Source organism: Festucalex cinctus, chromosome 6 (assembly GCF_051991245.1).
Source record: "Festucalex cinctus isolate MCC-2025b chromosome 6, RoL_Fcin_1.0, whole genome shotgun sequence".
Classification (NCBI taxonomy): Eukaryota; Metazoa; Chordata; class Actinopteri; order Syngnathiformes; family Syngnathidae; genus Festucalex; species Festucalex cinctus.
In genome coordinates, this window is record NC_135416.1 from 27,792,836 (window position 1) to 27,811,758 (window position 18,923).

At 39.0% G+C, this 18,923-nt stretch overlaps 2 long non-coding RNA genes across 3 annotated transcripts; one reads left to right on the forward strand and one right to left on the reverse strand.

Moving 5' to 3' along the window:
* The first annotated feature begins 269 nt into the window (after positions 1-269).
* On the forward strand, positions 270-6,660 carry LOC144020938 (uncharacterized). Its single transcript, XR_013284002.1, has 3 exons — positions 270-4,248; positions 6,079-6,223; positions 6,442-6,660. It is a non-coding gene; the product is annotated as an uncharacterized LOC144020938 (long non-coding RNA).
* A 1,302-nt stretch (positions 6,661-7,962) lies between these two features.
* LOC144021354 (uncharacterized) lies at positions 7,963-14,283 on the reverse strand. Of its 2 annotated transcripts, XR_013284112.1 has the most exons (3): positions 9,817-14,283; positions 9,609-9,680; positions 7,963-8,379 (listed from the first exon to the last, which is right to left on the reverse strand). It is a non-coding gene; the product is annotated as an uncharacterized LOC144021354 (long non-coding RNA). The 2 variants fall into 2 exon arrangements; XR_013284111.1 differs by having other exon boundaries at positions 7,963-9,680.
* Positions 14,284-18,923: the final 4,640 nt, after the last annotated feature.

Consider the following 18,923-nt stretch of genomic DNA (forward strand, 5'->3'; position numbering starts at 1 on the left):
TGCCCATGGGTATACAGATTAGACAAGCTCACCTTGGGGAATTTTTTATTTATCAATAGTAGATACAGTAAAATTGTCATGACCGTATTGCCTTTGTGTTATTTGGGGCCAGGGTTATGTTTGGGTCATGACCGTGTGGTCAAGTGTCTGTTTTGAACTGAGGTCAAGTGTCTGTTTTGACCTGACGTAACAGCATCTAGTTTCAGCTGGTAATGTGATGTCAAGAGCTATGTGATGTCAAGAATCTTTAATCTCTTTATCTAGTCAACAGCCAATTAGATAATTCCATGTCAGTCCTGTTACCCACATGTCTAGCCACAACCAATCAGATCGATTCATTGTCTATATAATAGGGGTGGGAATCTCTGACATGAGGCCGATTCGATATGTATCTCGATACACAAGTTGCGATTCGATTGAAAAACGATTATCTTTCAGAACAGAACGGTTCGATACGGTTCGATTAAGTTTGGGAACGATACAATTTACGATTCGATACGATTAATTTCAATATTCAAAACTTATAGTGACATTTGTTGCTTGTAAACAATCTTAAAACACCACAAATTTTTACAGTATCTACAAATGTGTTAAAAAAAGAACAACAACAATGTCTTCTAGATTTTTATATATTGAATCAATTATTTAAATGGACCGGAACAAAGGGCTGGGCGATATGACTGAAAAATGTATCAGTTTAAATATTTATTAGTTGTTATTGACAGTTATAATTGTTTTTTTGTTTTTTAATTCAAAATCAGGATCAGGAAAACAAAAGGCTGATAATTCAATTTGAAATATAAATATTTAACCTTTAAAAAGACACCAACACAATTAAACAGAATATGTCCACATTGTGAAGTATTTCAGAAACATAAATTTGAGACATGAAATAAACCTACCTTCCAGCCAAAAGAAATATGAAGCCACCTTATGGAACAATAAATCTATCAAACACATTTTAACAACTTAATATATCCAAAAATATTTCCAAAAGTGCCCTAACCTTTTTATCAACAATTTTTGTTTTTCTTTGCCATCACATTCATTTTTGGTTAATGTATGATATCTTTTTTGTTTTGTTTTTAATCTGAGACACGATGATGACCACGGAATCACCACTGTTTGTTTTGTTTTTTTGGGCTGTCGTTCATTTTGAGTTTGATGACGTAATCGCGGGCACGTCTCAGTTCCTATCTGCTGCTCATGCTAGTTGTAGACATTGACAGGGAGCCACAAACTGAGAAATGAGATACTTGCAGTGTGCTTTTAGCTTAGCTGGTGTGTTGGCTGTGGGACATACCTGTGTCGTTTGAATCCATGCATTGGATCGTCACGGGAGTTATTCTTTTTGGCTCGCTCGCACTACCAACGCCGGCCCGGGACATACAAGTGCACCGAGAGGCTCGATAGCCATGGGAAATACCGAGATGTACGGCACCGGCTTTTGCTAACTGTCTCCACTGTTGCATGTTGTCACTCGTTGTGCGCGCGCGCGCGCGCCGTGTCGCGAACACGGCGTTGACGGTAGGCTCCCCCCCAAGGTGCGTAACGTCTTTGCATTATGTTTACAACATCCGGGGAATGAAGCGTCTCTGAGCGCTACTTTGCTCGCTCTCTGTAAACACGGAAGTAGCTTGAATAGTGCTGCTACTGAAATGTAAACAAAACAAGTAGAGCACGGTGCAGAACTCTTGCTATTGTTATGAAAACCATAAAGCCTCACTCGCAACCGATTCACAGCAACGCGATATCCGGTCAACAGCTTGACAAGCAATGTATCTAAGGATTCCCGGCGGATTTTGTATCGGTTGACAAGTCTGCTACCGATACGGCCGTTTAGCTCCCCTTGACGACAGATGGTTCGGTCGAATCGTTTTTTTGTCCCACCCCTACTATATAAGGTAACTGAGAAGTTTGTGTATTTTGTCGGATTATTACCTCTGTTCCTCTGTGCAACTCTCGCTGTTTCTCATCTAGTCAAGTTTATTCAAAGCTATCTTTAGCTTGTCTGGAGGTAATCCGGTTTGGATGTGGTCAGTGAAAATGAATGGCACTGACATTGACAATTTTGAGCCTTCAACTAATCAAACCTGAATGTTTTGTGTGAATGTGCGAGGAAACTAAACCCACAGCCTCAGAACTGTGAGCAAGATGCGCTAACCACTGTTTCAAACCTCTTTGCAATTATATATGTTTTTTCAGTTTTGTCACAAGCACTTTCGAAATGGGGGTAAATCTACTGCACAGATACAGCTGGGAAAGTTGTATCAGTATCAGAACAGTATGTTCCTGGCAATGAGGAACGATCACCTGCGCCGCCTACACTAATCCATACAGAGTACAATACATATTGCATGCAATCACCAGTTCTCTCTGGCTAATCAGTGGAGGCTGCGCCTCCCTGTTTTGTTCTGTAATTACATCGCACGTAGTACTTTGTACATCAGATTGAATCCTCTATTCCTCACTAAACGAGTTTGAAGAGCATGCCGAGAGGGAGCTGAGCCTCAACAGTCATTTCCGTCTTTCTCTTATCCCTGTTGTCTTTCCGTCACAATGTATGACAGCATGGGATTCTGCTTGATTAAACAAGCACATACATCTGCACAAAAAAAAAAGAGCTTAATCACAACATTCTTCATTTGTTTTCATTTTGATGTGAAAAAATGTTTTATTATTTCTGGCGTAACCGTCACTTTATTTGAGCATACTTGTGAAACACATTTGTAGCTAATTAAATATGCCATCTAACTGAGATGTTAAAAAGGTCTGCACAGACAACAGAGCTGCTGAAAAAAACTCACCTCATGTGTAATCAATAGAGCATTAGCCTTGCTACCTTGTCTATGTATTGATTTGCCTGAATTAACATTTGTATTGTTTTGTTTCATCCCTCAGCTCTGCTCCTCATTGCACCTCTGCTTCTTCTTCATTATTGCATGTAGTTAGATGTTCCCATTGCATCTTCCTAATATGACAATACAGACTCCTCATATCTAGCATCTCGTTGTTTGATATCTCCAGGCTCACATCTAGCATTCAAAAACAAAGCAAACAGTCTGTTGTTGCCTAGCCTGAGAAAATGGGGGCGGGGGGCAGATCGATCCATATATCAATATCATCAAGCAAAATTTTAAGCAGAATTATGTTGTATGTATGTTTTCTTATGGTATTGCATTTCCTGAAGAGTACTTGTGGGGTAATTTGTGAAGCAATAATTTCATACACCACTCAAAAGAAGTTCACAACAAAACCTAAAGTGAAAACCACAAAAACACCAAAAATCTTGCAATCTTTAAACCTTTTAAAATATAAATAAAATATTGTATACAACTGTACTTACCATGCAACACAGATTTAGGGTCCACCACGCAAAAGAAACTACAACTCTTTGTTTTATTGAAAGAATTAAGTTTGTAAATGGACAGTGGCAGTGTGGTTGGTGCAATTTTTTTTTTAGATCTCCAAAAAGCGTTTGACACAGTGAATCATAATAGTCTCAAGTCTAAATTTGATCACATTTAAATTAGCCCAATAGTTTACTTATAATAGGTTTAAATCATATCTAAATATGTCAAAATACACTGTACAAAAATGTACTTTCAATAATCAAGTCACAGGTGTCCCACAGGGTTCAAACTTGGGACCAATTCTGTTTTGTCTTGATATAAATGATCTATTTTGTACCATCTGTGGGCCAAGACTGTGACACTCACTCACTCAAAAAAAAAAAAACAAAAAAAAAAAAAAACAAAAAAAAACAAAAACTTTATAGTTCTGTAGGTGCTCGATTAATGAGGAAATGAGTGACCCAGTCATGCAGGCAGACACTTTTCAACTGAAAGGAACCAAAGCAGATGTACTGCCAAAAAAAAAAGTTGAAAACCAAATCATACGAAAAGTAGGGCAAACAAAAAATGAGTTTCCACTGCATTTGAGTTGTATGAGACATCAGATAATTTCCAGTGGCTTGATAGCTTAAACCTGGAACAGATGGGCTCAGCTTCTATTATAGAGAAAAGGAGGAAGGAAAAGGAAATTGGAGTTCAACCATCTTTCCTTGAATGGATCTTGTTCCACCTGTTTCTCTCTATATGCTGTAGAACTCCTTTCACCCCACCATTTGTCTCTTATTTTTTTTCTACATGTTTGCATTACTGCGATTGGCTGGCAACCGGTCCGGGGTGTCCCCCGCCTACTGCCCAGAGCCTGCTGAGATAGGCGCCAGCACCCCCCGCGACCCTTGTGAGTAATAAGTGGTCAAGAAAACGAATAGATGGATGGATGTTTGCATTAATGATTCACCTATGTAAAGTGTGTCTTAGTTGTATGAGCGTATGCGGGTCATCTATAGGTACTGCAGCATTAATTGTATATATGTGTGTGTGCGTGTGTTGGTGAGGTGGGGATCTGCTCCTGCGGTGCGATTGCAGTGACCGCTGTGTTATTGCACTTTAATTATCAATTACGGTGGCCCCCCCATCATCCTGAGTGGGGTGGGGGTGTGGAGGCGTATGCAGAGGTGATAATGAATACAGAGGCTGTAACCGGGCTTCACCGTCTGGATTCAGCGAGGAGGAGGAGGAGGAAAGCTGGCTGGTGCGTTAATGAAACAGGCTGCAGCTCAGACAAAAGAAAAGCCCCCGCCCATTCTTTTACATCTCTCTCACATTTTGATCATATTTTATTTCATGTCATGTATTTTTCTTGCTCATTTTGCATCCTACGCCTGACACAAACCCGACTACCACAACCTCTATAGATATGATGTTCACATGCAAGCATATTTAAAAACACCCCCAATGGACAGCATATCTTCCATGTTTACTGTGGGGTCATCTTTGAAGCTGTCTGCTCATCCATTTGAAAGTACAGCACGTCTGTTTATTTTTGTCATGCTTGTTCTGCGTGGGCATCTAATCAAAAGAGAGGCTTTTATTTGTCCAAACATAAGCAGTTGGATAGATGAATGTTTATATGTCAGATTAAATTATATTTTTCCACTATAAAGGGGTGCTTTAAGCCTGGTTCACACGGCAGGAGAATTGGCCCGATTTTAGCCCCGAATTTCCCCTCCCGATAATCGTAAAGACGCGCCGAGACGCAAGCGATAATCTTCACAGATAATCCTGCCGTATGTATTGTCACCACACACGGCGCCTCCCAATGTCGGCGCTCGGAAGGACCCCCGACATGAAATCGGGCATATCCAACATGTTGGATTTTTTGGCCTGATTTCGTTTCGCGCAGCATGCATGCACGTCACTGTCAATCTGCTGAGCGAAACGAAATCAGGCCAAAAAATCCAACATGTTGGATATGCCCGATTTCAAGTCGGGGGTCCTTACGAGCGCCGACATTAGGAGGCGCCGTGTGTGGTGACAATACATACGGCAGGATTATCTGTGAAGATTATCGCTTGCGCTTTCGAGTTTTATTTTTTAAAGTACAAAACTTTTGGCCCTAATTTAACTACATACGTGCAGTCAATCAGAAAGCGAGCCAGCGAGGAAGCCGGTGGGGAATCCAAAATCAAAACAGTCATGACGCAGCAGAAAGTCCGTGCTCGCGCTATTACACTCTTTTTAGTTTTTTAATTATTTGTATTTTTTTTTTTTTTTTTTTTTGTATACACGCACACACATTCTCCACAAATAAACGTGGTCTCCGGGTGGGACGCCAACCCGCGCCGCCAAGCACCGAGCCGAGGGCAAGCGATGTCTCGCCAGTGCCCATTTACACTCCGTTAAACAACACCTTGTCTTTTTATGCCGCTTTTTCGGCTGAAAACCAGGATCAACTCATGTTGACGACTCGGAAGCCACGTTTAATCTCGAGAGGTTTTGCGAGACTTCCCGTCACATTCTTGAATGAACTCGGCTCGTGTGGAGTGTGTTGATTGTGCAGTGTGGCCGCACACCACGCACGGTACGTTCAAAACTGGAACTCCCGTGATTTTTTTCTCTTCACGTGTGGTCTCTGTCAAAGATTGGAAATCGGCCGACAATTTTAAAATCTTGCCGTGTGAACCAGGCTTTAGTAGAATAATACACAGGTGCATTGTAAACCTTTCAGACCGGTGTTCCGACAAACCAGCATACCCGTCGAAGGAGTATACCTCACACATCTGCGCACGCGCTACGCATGCGCAGTAGGCAATTACATCATCACGCTGTCGAACTCGTCGGAGCAGCATACCTCGGCTGACAAGTAAATAAAAGTATGCAATAACTGATTATTTAGAACTTCATTTTACTTCGTTTTGTAATTATTTTATATAGTGAAAGTATTTTATTCAGAAAGTAAGTTTTGTTCTGCAGTTAGCGTCGTGGATCACTGTGCGTTATTATTATGGCACAGTGACAGATGCTTGTACTACACTTATTCAAAAACAATTTTGGGGCTTCACTAATGTGTGTTTTTTCTTCTTATTTTAAGGTGCAATGTGAATTCTGTCTGCGGTGGACACATGCTGAATGTGCAGAATGTTTTTAAGTGTAAAAAAAAAAGCAACTTAAATTGCTGACTTGCTACAGCCATCGTAGTTTGGAATCTTTTGAGACGGAGGTTATGTAGTTTTTGTCACTTGATGTTTTTGTACTTTTAGCAAACTGGCAACGTGTATTGTAGTTTGTACATAAAATATGTTTCATAGTCCTCCTGCATCGGTTTTCATTTTGAATTCAACAATAAAGCTCATTTTTTTCGAGTCTTCTCAAATGTTTCTTTCAAAATTAAGCAATGGTGTTCCAACTGGCAAATTCTCTCACAGCCTACAAAATCTGTCCAATTAAATCTAGACAATTTTCTGTCATGTAGACAACTATCATACATAATGGGTATCGCTGGAGCCAATATTTTGTTGTTTGATTATAATGTTGCCTTTTACACTAATTAGAAATGACAATTGTGTCACCTAGTGGGCAGTTCGTGTGCAAGTCATTATAATGTGCATTCAGCCTCAGTTTGGTGAGGAAACTGTCATCCGCGCCTGCATATGGTTTTTGTTAAATTTATTGACAACAGTTTGTTTTGATATATAAAAATGTTTTCGTATGACGACCCTGTGCACATAAGCCTACACCTGAACGCAGCAGTCAGCAAAATGAACACAACGGAATGAGACGCGAAGACTTAAATCATCTAAAAATACAGAAATCCATGCAAATCGTTTGTGGGAGCGCGTTGGCATATTGTCCTCTGAAGTTTTAATGTGGCTCTATAGTTGGCCTTATTTTTTCTTGACTAGTAAACTAAGGCAACAATGTGCTGTGGGTGCCCATTTCAGCCATCAAAACAGCATACCGATGTTACAATCAGCCGTCAGAACAGCATGCTTGTGTTAAAACTAACTATACATATGCTTCTTTGGTAGCTCTAGTGTTTTTAATATGCATCTGTGTTTAGCCTAATTGCAGTGTATTATTATCATTTACGGGATCGTCGTAACGTAGGAATGCTATTCTGACTACGTATGCTAGCCCGATAGAGGCAGCTGTCAGATCAGCATACGGGTATGCTGATCCGACGAGGTATGCTGATCCGACAGAACACCGGCATTTTTTTTCTTTTTCTTTTTTTGTTATGATTTTGACTCTTTTTTTTTTTTTTTCCCACATAAGAACAACATGGGGAAAATTTTTTAGGGTTATCTCATGTTTTATTTGCTATAGTGGACGCCAGGATAATAGAGTTTGGCTGTAACGTGTTTTTAAACTTATCAAGCTTATATGTAACGTTTTTAACATGGACATCATGCAAATCAACTTGTGATTGTGATAGGTTAGCTAATATCAAATCATGAACCTGAAGTGACATCATCCAAATTATGCGTTTTATTGGTTTAGAGTTGCAAATATGTCATGTCCACTGCAATCATCTATGGGCCCGAAGGGGTTAAAACATAAATAGAACAGCCTGAAATGTATTCCAGTTCCTAAATTCAAAACAAGAGACCCATGTCTTCTGTAGATTTATTAAACACAAATATTTCCATGTCATTCTTGGAACATAGATTATTAATCTCAATGAGTTTGTCACTTGGTTACATGAAGGAAATTAATATTTCAAAACTTTATTTACTGTAAATTATTTATGGCATGCTGCTGATAAAAAAAAATAAAAAACGTCAAACATTTGACGTTCTGCGGCCTTGGGCTCGGGGGTGTGGGCGGGGGCGGGGGTGTTCTGGGCGTCTGGGTCGGTGTCCGCCCGGGTGCCGTGGGGGTGGCCTTGGTGCTGCCGCGGCCCGGGGGATTCCGGGGGGGCGGTGCTCGCTTTGCTGGGCCGCGGTTGATGGCTTCTTTCTTTGGTGACGGTCCTTTTCATGCCAGATCCATCACACCAGCCAGGGCCGGCCCGACATGATTTGGTACCCTAGGCGAAAATGTACATGGTAGCCCCCCCCCCCGCAATCCCATAAAAAAAAAACACACAAAAAAAATTATAGATATATTATATTTAATAGCACACCACACAATAAATACCAAATTCCACAAACAAATAAAAATAAGAAAAATAACAGAAGTACAATGCAATGCAACTTTTTATTGCATTTTTTGCAAAATGACAGTATTTAAAACCTCAAAATGTTTTCACTATGTACATTAATAATTGTGTAAGATACAAAAAAATAGTAAATGTATCAATATACAAACTTTGATATATCGTAAAACTTTGGCAATAAGGTGATTCACAGATAATGTGAATAGTGTGCAAAAAAACTTCACTAAATAACAGGAACATAAAAAAAAAAATTAAAAAAAAAACATAACGGCAAATACTTAAAAAATAGTGCACGCCGGGACCTCCTTGCAGCAAAGGCATCAATTGGTGCGTCAAAGGATAGCTGCCTGGATACTTCTTGATTGATGCTGATAAGTGCCACTCTAGTTAGCCGTTCTTGTGACATGGTAGACCTTAAATAGTTTTTTATTAGTTTAAGCTTGGAAAAGCATCTCTCAGCTGATGCTACAGTCACTGGTATGGTAGCGGCCACTCTGAGTGCTACCCACATGTTGGGATAGATTTCTCTAAGTTTTTTCTCCTCTAGAAAAACTAAAAGTTCCATGCTTGACATATTGGATTTTGGCCAGGTAAGAAATGACTGCATCTCTGCTAAGAGTTGTTTTTTTTTTTTTTTTTTAATTTATTAGAGTACATATTGCACAAATAAGTAGACCCCGAGAAAAAGGCTTGTTAATTCCAGGCCTAGCAGACATGTTGCTACCCATAACAGTCATGGAGCTCATAGAAAATACTAGATGTAGTCGTTTTTGTTGTGGGTTGCTTTTTTTTTTTTGCATTAGTTAATTTGATTAAATTGAAGATTTTGTAATCTATGCATCCTATTACAACCTTACTTTCATGTTGTGAGTCAAGTGCGTATTCTACAGAAAACATTTTGTCAATATTTTGGAAATTGTTCTTATGTTTATTGAGATATTGAACATCCATCCATCCATCCATTTTCTTGACCGCTTATTCCTCACAAGGGTCGCGGGGAGATATTGAACAAAATCTTTACATTTTTCAAAGGTGGTATACTCATATATGCTGAGCACTGTACATGATGCAGCAATAGCTGATATAACTTAAATAGTCACCTGGATCTAGAAGATCGAGCTTTGTGTCACTCAAAGTACTGCTGATTGGTGCTTGACTGGCTGTTGCTTCAGCTGTACATTAAACAAAATACATCACTTCAAATTATTTTGGTGTTAAAGCAGGGAAAACAAATCCATTTGCATTATGATAGAATACAATGTCAGAAATTATGGCTGTTTGTATTAAATGCACCATCCATGCACTTACATTCAGTAGCCTTTGGTGAAGATGACACTGAAGGATTGTTTACCACAGCTTCTGCAGGTGCTTGTTGTGGCTGCAAATATTTTCTCAGCGAATCTAGTTAAAAAAAAAATGCATTTACTATATCGATGTTTACATTAAACCAGCACATAATTCTTATTTTCAATAAATTAATAAATTAATGTGGTTATGTGAAACAATGACTTGTGCAAATCCATTGGCAGGTATCTGGACTTACTGGCTGTTTTAGTTTAAACTCAGCAAGCGTTGCCCCACTCTTGTGTGCAAAGTAGCATGGATGTAATGGTGCAGTAAACAAGTTACAAGCAAGCTAAGAAGCTAACGCTATTTTCGTGTTTATTTTATAAACAATGATGATTGACAGACATACGTACCTCTACCCTGGGCCCGTTTTTCGTCCTCCTCCTCCTTTCGCCGCTTTCTTAATGCAGCACTTGAAGGCCTGGACCTTTTCATTGTTGTCGATGTCAATGTATAAACAACACAAGTGTGCCAACCATCTATCTATCTTTCTAAAGTGCTGCCACTACACTCTGAGATGATATACGACCCCTCCCCCTACCTTTCATTCATTGTAAGCGGCAGCAGCGGGTCAGGTTCAGGGTGCCAGGACAGCAGGTCGTGAACTCACAGTCATTTATTTGAAATAGAAGTAATAAAAAAAAAAAAAGGAACTCAATAAAATATATTTGCTATATAACATTTTATGCTAGAAAACACGAGAGGGGGGGAGGGCTTTTTGTGTTTTTAAAAAAATTTTTTTTTCCTTTCTGCAATTTGGCGCCCCCTCCACAAGATGGCGCCCTAGGCGACCGCCTAGCTCGCCTGTAACCCTGACACCAGCATCTACTGAAACTCAAACAGAATTCGCCTCTCCCTCCAACTGCTCGTTGAATCAGTGGGTGCTGGTGTCTGTGGATCTCACTTTGCTTTATCTATCCTTCCCTCCTTCCTCTCTTTAGTTTTTCCTCTGGTCACTTGAGATCTCCTCAATTTATTGGAAGTTTGAGGTTTCTGGGGTTGGCATAAGGCTCTAGTTTTGTAACCACGCAGGAGGTGTTTGGTTGGTGCTGGATTTCACTTTGATGGACTGGATGTACTGGCTTCTATGGATCTCACTCTGCGTCATCGATCCTTCCCTCCTTCCTCTCTTTAGTTTTTCCTCTGGTCTCTTGAGATCTCGTTAATTTGTTGGAATATAGAGGCTTCTGGGGTTGGCGTAAGACTTTGATTTTGTAACCATTTGGAAGGCAGGAAGTGTTTGGTCGGTGCTGGATTTGATTGATTGATTGATTGATTGATTGAACATATAAACATAAAAACAAACAGCAGAGAAACAAAAGTTCAAAAAGAAAAGAAGAAAAGAAAAAAACAAAAAACAAACTCATCGTAGTTTACATGTTCAAAAGGGAGTAGGAAGAAGTTAAAAACTTATCTAGTCCTACACCTCATACATTATACATTTAAACTTATTTCATTATTAATACAATACAAAGTTAATATTTTTAAAAATAAAATGATGCGTGCATTATCCAGCAACATATGTACATGAAATTCCTAGACATATACCATAATACATTTATAAATCATATACTCATACTCATTATATACAATTTTCATGCTCTTATTTGACATAAGTAATTTTTTTTCACTTTGATTTATCTTTCTTTTCTGACCTTTTCTCTGGTCTCCTGACCATTTGAACCTCACGACCTGGTTAAGGTGAAGGTGATGGGATTTTTATGAGGTTTTAGGTGAACTATGAGTATAAATTTATACGTATTTGCACGCACACGCACACACGCACGCAAACGCGCCCACACAAACGCACGCACACAAACGCACACATACACTTTAAAAAAAAAAAAAAAAAAGAGAACAATGATGATAAGACGTTGAATCGGTAAGACTACCGAATGAACAATTCTAAGCTCTAAAAACCCCCCCCAAAAAAACCAAACAAAACAAAAAAAGAAAACCGGTAATAAAATAAAAAATAAATATTCAATCAATCAATAAATAAGGTTATTACACCAGAGATTAATAATAATAATAATAATAATAATAATAATAATAATAATAATAATAATAATAATAATATAAAAAATACAAATTCAATCAATAAATAAGGTTATTACACCAGAGATTGAATTAAATAAATTAATTCAGTACAGTACAGTACAGTACAGTACAGTACAGTACAGTACAGTACAGTAAAGTGTCAAGTGCAAAACACTACTCTGCAAGATTTGTAACCAATGAAGTAGGAAAGCGGTAACTCCTACTGTGTCTATAAAGCAGCGTCCCATGACATTATATCAACAGCACTCATATGTAAATAGGATGATTTTATATGGCTGACATGCCATTATTAAAGCAGCAGAGTACAAGAACAGCAGCACAGAAAAACAGTGGCGTCATTTTTGTCATCTTACTGCATGAGAGATTTCTCATGATATGAGCCAGTAATAAAACATTAATTTATTATGTGCAACAATATATAACGGATATGTTATGAATGAAGGGAAAAACAGCCAGGAGGCAGTAAAAGGCTACATCTTTATGGGGCAAAGAGGAAGCTTGTCGAAAGTTTTTAGCACAAGTGTGCAAATTGGAATATATGTGGAGTGTGACTGAGAGTCAGCTGCTTCGTCACGTGTGCCTTCAACCTGACCGGCCACATTGCCACGCACAGACAACATGCCACACCTGCCGTAAATCTGCTCCTATGCGGCAATACACAGGCAGATGGAAAGGTGGAAAAAAAACAACATACAGTCTGGCGCTCACGTCACACCAGATTTAGTGGATGATAGCTGCCCAGTTTTAAAAAGGTTATAAAGTCAATTGAACATGCAACCTCAATTGCGAATAAATCAGTGCTAATCTGAGCCAAAGTGATTTTACTCCAAAGTATATATATCTTCTTCATCAATTTGACAGTCAAAATGATAGTTCTTCCTTTACCAAGTCAGCCACTTGAAGCTTTGAGCTATTCATATGTACAATTACACACTTGATGTGTTGCATCCATTCATCTTTTCTAACATGCTTGGATAAATATACCTCAAAGTCAGCTGGAAGTGACATGACTCGAGTCATGCAGGAGTAATGTTGGGGTACTGTCATGTCTGGGGTCACGCCTGGGTTAAACTATCATGACTGGGTTTTGTTTGCAGCAAATGTCTGAAAGTTGACTTTATGTGAACTGATGATTTGTTTGAGGCAAATGTCTAATGTTTGGTTCTATTTATTGTATTTGAACTGATGCAATCGGCTTAGAAACCAGTCAACAGCCAATCAGATGATTCGATGTCAGTACTGGTGCCACATGTCTAGCCACAACCAATGAGAATGATTTACTGTCTTTATAAGCTGTCTGAGAAGTGTGTGTGGTTGCCGGATTATTGTCCACCTGTTCCTGTGTACAGCGTCTCTGAGTTTCTGTGCCTCTCGATGTGAATAAATAGATAAAATCTTATTTGTGTCTGCGCCTTTGGGATCCAAACCTCTTAGCACACAACAGGAAGAATCAACCAATACAACTAACTTGCTAAATTTATCTTCATTTGTCATTCCCTATGTTGTACTTTCTGACAATAACTGTCATATTCTTTATCATAATTCTCTCAAGAAACTTTAGTTGGTTTGTATATGATTTACAGAAGAAAGAAAATATCAAATATTAATATCAACTAGAGCTGCGAGCAGCTATAAAGGGCCCTCGCAACCCGGGCCACGTTGGGGTACTTGCACGTCGGGGTACTGGCACGTTGGGGTACTGTCAAATAGGACAAGGACCATCTAAAATGTTTTTGACAAGCCTTGTGTGTGCAAAGTTTAATCAAAACGCAAAATATGGTGCGCAATTCCCAAAATAAATTCAAAATGGCGGACTTCCTCTTAGGTTTAGCATACGGCTACAGAATACTTTTTGTAGGTCTTAAGCTAATAGGTATGCCTCCCAGTTTTCACAAATCTAGGTCAAGTCATCTTTAGTTGTGTATCGCTTGAATCATACAATTGGAAATGCTCCATAAAAATGCATAGAGGGCGCTATTGAGCACAACGTTGGGTTACTTGCACGTCAGGGTACTGGCACGTTGGGGAACTGTTACATGGAACAAGGACCATTTAAAATGTTAGTTTTTTCCATGCCTTGTCTGTGCAAAGTTTAATGAAAAAGGCCAAAAATGATGTATAATTCCCAAAATAAAATCAAAATAGCGGACTTCCTCTTTGGTTTGGCAAATGGCTACATAATACTTTTTTGTAGGTCTAGCATAATCATACAATCGGAAATGCTTCATAAAAATGTCTAGAGGGCGCTATTTATTGCAAATTGCACAATAAATCTCTGAAAACTCATGTTCATGACAAGTCTGATGTGTTTGCAAAGTTTCATGAGTTTTCATGTGTATAAAAAAAAAAAAAGCAGCACTTGACAAACAATGCATTGCTATGGCAACAGCGTGTTACAAAATAAAAAACTTTCATATTACTTTGCATCTTAAACATCTTTAGATGAAACACACCAAGTTTGAAGACAGTCGGATACATTTTGTAGGAGGGGTTCGTTAAAATATGACCCCTGAAAAAGGCCACAAAAAATGGCAACAAATCCCATCATAAATCAAAATAGCAGACTTCCTGTTTGGTTTAGCACATGGTTCCAAGAGACTTTTTTGTACATCATGGGCTCTTATGTATGCCTGCAAATTATCATAGCGCTAGGTGAAACGTACAACCGGGAATGCTTCGTTAAAGAGGAGTTTTTTAGCTCAAAATGTGATGCCCGGCCCCTGGGGGACTTCCTGTTGGGTTTAGCACATGGCACCAAGAGACTTTTTTGTACATCCTGGGCTGTTACATATGTGTACAATTTTTCGTCGCTCTAGCTGCTTCGTACAACTGGGAATGCTTCATTAAGAAGGATTTTTTTCCTTTGCAAAAAGTGCATGCCACGACAACAGCATGTGACGAAATAAAAAACTTTCAATAACTTTTCATTTTCAACATCTTAAGATGAATCACACCAAGTTTGAAGATGATCGGATAAACTCTGTAGGAGGAGTTTGTTAAAATATGACCCCTATGAAATGGCCCAAAAAAATGGCAACACATTCCAAAGTAAATCAAAATGGCGGGTGTCCTGTTAGGTTTAGCATATGGTTCAAAAAGAGTTTTTTGTACCTCGATGGCTGTTATATACCTCTACAAATGTTGGTAACTCTATGTGAAACGTACAGCCGGGTATGCTTTGTTAAAGAGGAGTTTTTTAGCTCAAAATGTGATGCCCGGCCCCTGGGGGACTTCCTGTTGGGTTTAGCACAGGGCACCAAGAGACTTTTTTTGTACATCTTGGGCTGTTACATATGTCTACAAATTTTCGTAGCTCTAGCTGCTTCGTACAAATGGGAATGCTTCTTTAAGGATATTTTTTTTCCTTTAAAAACAGTGCATGCCATGACAACAGCGTGCGACGAAATACAAAGCTTTCAATAACTTTTCATCTTCAACATCTTAAGATGAATCACACCAAGTTTGAAGATGATCGGATAAACACTGTAGGAGGAGTTCGTTAAAATAAGACCCCAATGAAATGGCCAAAAAAATGGCAACACATTCCAAAATAAATCAAAATGGTGGACTTCCTGTTAGGTTTAGCAAAGGGTTCAAAAAGATTTTCTTGTAGGTCATAGCCTGTTACATATGTGTACCAATTTTCGTAGCTCTAGATTAAACGTACAACCGGCAATGCTTCGTGAAGTAAGAATTTTTAAACTCTAAATTTGATGCGCCGCCGCCGTCATATAGTATATCAAAAACTTTTCATTTTTCACAATGATGTCCCAGGTGTTGAGATGGTACATCCCAAGTTTGAAGTCAATCGGGTTAACCGTGTAGGAGAAGCGGGCAAAAGTATGACCCCTGTAAATGTGTAAAAATTGGCAAAAATTGGACATTTAAATACTCATACCTCACTTTCTGTCTATTTTAGGGTACACACTTCAAAGAGATTTTTGTTCATTGGGATGTGCTACAGGTGCCACACAATTTTCATAGCCGTTGGACAATCGTAGCGGGACAGGGATCCGTTTAACCTATGTAGGGGGCGCTAAGGAGCCATTTTTCTGTTATCATGTATGGCGACTTTAAAATATCAAATTTTTCGCCAGGCCTGATGTGCGTGTAAAGTTTGGTGAGTTTTCGGTCACGTTTAGTGTCTCAAAAATGCGATTGTTTGCGGAGAAGAATAATAAGAAGAACTAGAGCTGCGAGCAGCTATAAAGGGCCCTCGCAACCTGGGCCACGTTGGGGTACTTGCACGTCGGGGTACTGGCACGTTGGGGTCTGTCAAATAGGACAAGGACCATCTAAAATGTTTTTGACAAGCTTTGTGTGTGCAAAAGGCCAAAGATGGTGTGCAATTCCCAAAATAAATTCAAAATGGCGGACTTACTTTTAGGTTTAGTATACGGCTACAGAATACTTTTTGTAGGTCTTAGGTTAATAGGGATGCCTCCCACTTTTCAGAAATCTAGGTCAAGTCAAGTCATCTTTAGTTATATAGCGCTTGAATCATACAATCGGAAATGCTCCATAAAAATGTCTAGAGGGCGCGATTTATTGCAAATTGCACAAGAAATCTCTAAAAATTCATGTTCATGACAAGTCTGATGTGTGTGTAAATTTTCATGAATATTCACACATGTATAGACCAAAAAAAAAAGCAGCACTTTACTTGGCAAACAATGCATCGCTATGGCAACAGTGTGCGACAAAATAAATTTTTTTCGATAACTTTGCATCTTAAACATCTTTAGATGAAACACACCAAGTTTGAAGACGGTCGGATTAATTTTGTAGGAGGAGTTTGTTAAAATATGACCCCTGAAAAAGGCCACAAAAAATGGCTACAAATCCCATCGTAAATCAAAATGGCGGACTTCCTGTTTGGTTTAGCATATGGTTCCAAGAGACTTTTTTTGTACATCGTGGGCTCTTAAGTATGCCTGCAAATTATCATAGCGCTAGTGGAAATGTACAACCGGGAATGCTTCGTTAAAGAGGAGTTTTTTCGCTCAAAATGTGATGCCCAGCCCCTGGGTGACTTCCTGTTGGGTTTTGCACATGGCACCAAGAGACTTTTTTGTACATCGTGGGCTTTTACATATGTCTACAAATTTTCGTAGCTCTAGCTGCTTTGTACAACTGGGAATTCTTCATTAAGAAGGATTTTTTTTCCTTTGCAAAAAGTGCATGCCACGACAACAGCGTGCGACGAAATAAAAAGCTTTCAATAACTTTTCATCTTCAACATCTTAAGATGGATTACACCAAGTTTGAAGATGATCGGATAAACTCTGTAGGAGGAGTTCGTTAAAATAAGACCCCTATGAAATGTCCAAAAAAATGGCAACACGTTCCAAAGAAAATCAAAATGGCTCACTTCCTGTTAGGTTTAGCATATGCTTCAAAAAGAGTTTTTTGTACCTCGAGGGCTGTTACATATGTCTTCAAATTTTGGTAACTCTAGGTGAAACGTACAGCCGGGTATGCTTTGTTAAAGAGGAGTTTTTTAGCTCAAAATGTGATGCCCGGCCCCTGGGGGACTTCCTGTTGGGTTTAGCACAGGGCACCAAGAGACTTTTTTGTACATCTTGGGCTGTTACATATGTCTACAAATTTTCGTAGCTCTAGCTGCTTCGTACAAATGGGAATGCTTCTTTAAGGATATTTTTTTTCCTTTGCAAACAAGTGCATGCCACAACAACAGCGTGCGACGAAATAAAAAGCTTTCAATAACTTTTCATCTTCAACATCTTAAGATGAATCACAAAAAGTTTGAAGATGATCGGATAAACACTGTAGGAGGAGTTCGTTAAAATAAGACCCCAATGAAATGGCCAAAAAAATGGCAACACGTTCCAAAATAAATCAAAATGGTGGACTTCCTTTTAGGTTTAGCATATGGTTCAAAAAGGGTTTTTTGTAGGTCATAGCCTGTTACATATGTGTACCAATTTTCGTAGCTCTAGATTAAACGTACAACCGGCAATGCTTCGTGAAGTAAGAATTTTTAAACTCTAAATTTGATGCGCCGCCGCCGTCATATAGTATATCAAAAACTTTAGATTTTTTACAATGATGTTGTCCCAGGTGTTGAGATGGTACATCCCAAGTTTGAAGTCAATCGGGTTAACCGTGTAGGAGAAGCGGGCAAAAGTATGACCCCTGTAAACGTGCAAAAATTAGCAAAAATTGGACATTTAAATACTCATACCTCACTTTCTGTCTATTTTAGGGTACACACTTCAAAGAGGTTTTTGTTCATTGGGATGTGCTACAGGTGCCACACAATTTTCATAGCCGTCGGACAATCGTAGCGGGACAGGGATCCGTTTAACCTATGTAGGAGGCGCTAAGGAGCCATTTTTCTGTTATTATGTATGGCGACTTTAAAATATCAAATTTTTCGCCAGGCCTGATGTGCGTGTAAAGTTTGGTGAGTTTTCGGTCACGTTTAGTGTCTCAAAAATGCGATTGTTTGCGGAGAAGAATAATAATAAGAATAACTAGAGCTGCGAGCAGCTATAAAGGGCCCTCGCAACCCGGGCCACGTTGGGGTACTTGCACGTCGGGGTACTGGCACGTTGGGGTACTGTCAAATAGGACAAGGACCATCTAAAATGTTTTTGACAAGCCTTGTGTGTGCAAAGTTTAATCAAAACGCAAAATATGGTGTGCAATTCCCAAAATAAATTCAAAATGGCGGACTTCCTTTTAGGTTTAGCATACGGCTACAGAATACTTTTTATAGGTCTTAGACTAATAGGTATGCCTCTGAGTTTTCACAAATCTCGGTCAAGTCAAGTCATCTTTAGTTATTTCGCGCTTGAATCATCCAATCGGAAATGCTCCATAAAAATGTATAGAGGGCGCGATTTATTGCAAATTGCACAAGAAATCTCTAAAAATTCATGTTCATGACAAGTCTGATGTGTGTGCAAAGTTTCATAAGTTTTCACACATGTATAGACCAAAAAAATAAGCAGCACTTTACTTGGCAAACAATGCATCGCTAT